The sequence below is a fragment of the Delphinus delphis genome, chromosome 6 (genome assembly GCF_949987515.2).
Source record: "Delphinus delphis chromosome 6, mDelDel1.2, whole genome shotgun sequence".
Classification (NCBI taxonomy): Eukaryota; Metazoa; Chordata; class Mammalia; order Artiodactyla; family Delphinidae; genus Delphinus; species Delphinus delphis.
In genome coordinates this window covers 80,113,515-80,117,448 of record NC_082688.1, presented here as the reverse complement: position 1 = coordinate 80,117,448, position 3,934 = coordinate 80,113,515, and the positions used below count along the sequence as shown (strand labels likewise).

The window sequence follows — 3,934 nt, the reverse complement described above, 5'->3', positions numbered from 1 at the left end:
CCCAGCCGCTCCGCGGCATGTGGGATCTTCCCGGACCAGGTCACGAACCCGTGTCCCCTGCATCGGCAGGCGGATTCTCAACCACTGCGCCACCAGGGAAGCCCGGCAGGCGGATTCTTAACCACTACGCCACCAAGGAAGTCCCGGCAAAAATATTAATAAGACAAGAGTTTAGCTTTCAAGGAGAACATAGTCTAGTGTTAGGCTGGACAACTTAAAAATAGGTCATAATACTGTGCAATAAGTCCACCCTATAGGAGTTTGTTTAAAATAAGCCTCTATGAATGCCCCTTTTCCCCCAAAAGCCTTACCTGACCACTCAATCTAAAATAGGTTATTGTATACTTACCTGGCAGGGGAAATACCACGATCAAGAAGGTGGTATTTCCCAGGGCGACGCTCCTCCGTTGCACTCCGAGTGTGCCGACCCTTGCGATTTCCTAAAATGTGTGAAAGAAACTCAGTTGCATAATTTGTGGTTGTGGGGGACTGCGTTTGTGCTCTCCCCTTTAAAAAAAAAATAGGAAAAATATAAAATAGGTTCTTGTTACTATTCTTTTTCATGATATTCTTTTTCTTTTCCTTTAGAGTGTTTATCACAATTTGTTAATATAATAGTATGTTTATTTGCTTAATTTCCGTGTCCCCAGTGGGGGTAGGTTCTATGTCTGCTTTGCTTACAGTGAATACTCAACCCCTGGTCCCGGCTGGCACACAGCAGGCCCAAAGGAGACATTTATTGAGTGAATTAACAAATAAGCACTGATCGTACCCAGGCATGATGATTTCTTGCACTAAACCAGTGGTTCTCAAAGTGTGATCCTTGGACTAGCAGCATCATCAACACCTGGGAACTTGGTTTGGAGTGAAAAGTCTTGGCCCTACCTGTTCCTTCACAAACTGGTCCCATACCCAGAGGGCAGGGAGAGACCAAAGAAAGAGTCAGACCACTCCAGATTGGTAGGTGGCAGATTTAATAAGCAAGAGTACTTACTTCTGAGGCTTGTCTTTGGCGCCTGCAAGACGAATAGATCCCTGTACCTGCCCACCAAAACCTTAAAGTTAAAGAGACCTTAACTGGATTCAGTCATATATTCAGTCCAGACAGTCTCAAAAACACCTTTCTCTCTCAAGGCTACGTCCTTGAAACAGCTCCCACTGTGGGAAAGTAGGCTGAGCCTACATTCCGAAGACAAAGGGTGTGGGAGGAGCCTGCGACTGCCTGAGTCCAGCTGGTGGGTCAATCAGTGGTCATGCCCTCTCGATTCTTCCTCCAACACCAGCCCAGACCAGAATAGAATCAGAAACTCCGGAGTCAGCAGTCTGTGCTTTAACAAGCCTTCTGGGTAATTCTGATGGAGACTGAAGTTTGCAAGCACTGTACTAAAGTGATAAACGGCCATTCTCGTCTACCGTAGACATCTGTGGATTTTGGCACAGAGATAAGAGTAATTATGTCTGGACTGGGAAATACTTCATGGAGAAGGTGACATTTTTAAGGAAGCCTCAAGCTAGATAAGCCAGAGAAAAGCAATTCAGGCAGAGTACTGTGTACCCAAAGGCACATAGGCATGGATTAGCCTGGCCTTTGGAGGAGTCTATAAGTAGTTCTAAGGGAGGGTCCCGGACATGGCAGGGAGATTAGGCCGGAGATGGAGGCAGGCGCCTTGAATGCCAAGTTTCAAGCAGGTAAGTAACTTGGTACCCCGTTTCCCCTCCCCACGGCTGTCCAGACTGACCCGAGTCAGACTTCCGCGGGCTCACTTCCGTCCCCGCCTGCCTTTTTCCTCCTTCCCTCTTTTCCCAATTCTCCCACCTCCTCCCTTCCCCTGGGGGTGAGACGGCCTAGCTTCCAGGCCAACTCCACTCCTCCCCGACCCGTCCAACTCGCTGACGTCAGCTGGGCCGGGCGCGCCTGGTTGGCGGCTTTGGAGCCAGGCCCCGCCCCACTGCGCGGCTTTGGGGGAAAGCCCAGGATGCTGGTCTGCGTCGAGGGAGCCGCGCAGGCGCCGTTGGTACAGGGCGTCGCGGGGCTTTCAGGGCTCGCGAGAAAGAGTCCCTGCCTCAGGAGGCACCTTGCTTCCGAGGGAGCGGTCCGTGGTGTCGGTGTCGGTTGCTCGGGACCCATGCTTGCGTCATTTAGCGCCACCCCCCACCCCCGCCCAGGGGAACTGGCTTCCAGTCTGCGCCCTCTTCTCCGCGACCGACCGCGCTGGTGACTCACAGAAGGACTGGTCTCCAGGGTCCTCAACCCAACGGTGCCTGGAGGCGATGAAGGGTGATAACAGACTTCCTAAAAATAGGTACTGTTTACCGAGCACTTCTTAGTGTGCTGGCATTGAGTCACCTACACCTTGTAGTTCTCAACTATGCAACCCAGTGCCCTGTTCTTATAATACGTTTCAGTGCCACTTCAGCATTTATAGATAATGTAACCAGCCTACATCCCAGTTCAATAATATTAAACCACAAAATGCCACAATTAGTGTAAAGGGGGAAATAGAAAGAATTTATAATAATAGAACATATAGTTCATGCTCACTTGGGCAGCACATATACTAAAATTGGAACCATACAGAGAAGATTATATGCATATATACATACACTTGTTTTTTTCAGCAGGGAAATGCTTGGGCAGACCCTCACTAGAAGATATAATGAAGTAATTATTCCCCGCCAATCTGCAACAACTGCAAATGCAACCCTCACTGATACAGACATGTTATAGTAATGGCTCGAATACCACCAGTACTGTTGCAATTGCATTATGCTTTTCTGCAGTGGTGAACTCTCCTGCTGAAAAATTCCAAATAAAACAGAATCCAGTCTTCCCTTGATTGACATGGTGCCCTGCTGCCTTTTGTTCACCCCTCCAGATCCATTCTCCCTCATTCTCCCCAGGGCAGAGACCACTGGCACATCATATCTCACTGAATCCTTACAAACACATTTGGACTGGGTATCATTATTTTACACATGTAGAAATAGGCTCAAAGAGATCCAGAAAGCTGCTTAGGTCTGTCTGTGGTGGGTCTTGAGTTCAGACTCAGATGTGACTGGATTTAAGGCCTCTGTTCCTAATTGCAAAGCTGCACTGCCCCTTTGCAGTTTGGGTCTTTGTCAGAGTCAAAGGACAGAGAGAGTGTTAGAGGAGGTCAGGTCTAATTCTCCATAGAGAAGAGGGCCTTCACCAGAGATGTACTAGTCTAGGTATGCTGGGCTATGGATAATAACATATAGCCTCAAAATTTCAGTGGCTTGGAATTCCCTGATGGTCCAGTGGTTAGGACTCCGTGCTCTTACTGCTGAGGGCCTGGGTTTGATCTCTGGTTGGGGAAGTAAGATCCTGCAAGCCGTGCGGCAAGGCCAAAAAAAAAAAAACCAAACTCAGTGGCTTAACATACAGTAGAGATTTATTTCTTGCTCCAGTAAAGTCCACAGCAGATCTTCTTGGTAGGGTGGCTCTCTCCTGGGCAGCTCTCCTTCAAGCGGTGAAATGAGAGATTCGGCCTTCTTCCATTAGGAAGCTCTGCCACCTCAGAGCCTTTTGCTTCCAGCCTCACAGATGAAAGGGAGAGGGTGTGGAAGATTACTTGGAATATTTTATGGGCAAATGTGGAGGTGGCTTGCATTTCTTCTACCCTTCTCCTATGGGCTGAACTCAATCACATGGTCCATACCTAGATGCGAGGGGGCCTGGGAAATGTAGTCTGTGTTTGGTGAGCACAGCCATGTCTCTGCAGAAATGTCAAGCTCTTCCAGTCCCTATACTAAGAGCATAAAAAAAGGAGGCTTAAGTTCGTGTCATCTTTTTTTTTTTTTTTTTTTGCTATGAATACATTTTACTGAAATACTGTAGGACTCACTTTCACAGTAAGGTACCTAAACTGTTTCTAACACAGGAGCCAAGTAACATCCAACTCTCCATGTACAA

At 48.0% G+C, this 3,934-nt stretch overlaps 1 non-coding gene across 1 annotated transcript; it reads left to right on the top strand.

The window, feature by feature from the left end:
* Positions 1-341: 341 nt before the first annotated feature.
* LOC132427807 (U1 spliceosomal RNA) lies at positions 342-510 on the top strand. Its single transcript, XR_009520012.1, has one exon. It is a non-coding gene; the product is annotated as a U1 spliceosomal RNA (small nuclear RNA).
* Positions 511-3,934: the final 3,424 nt, after the last annotated feature.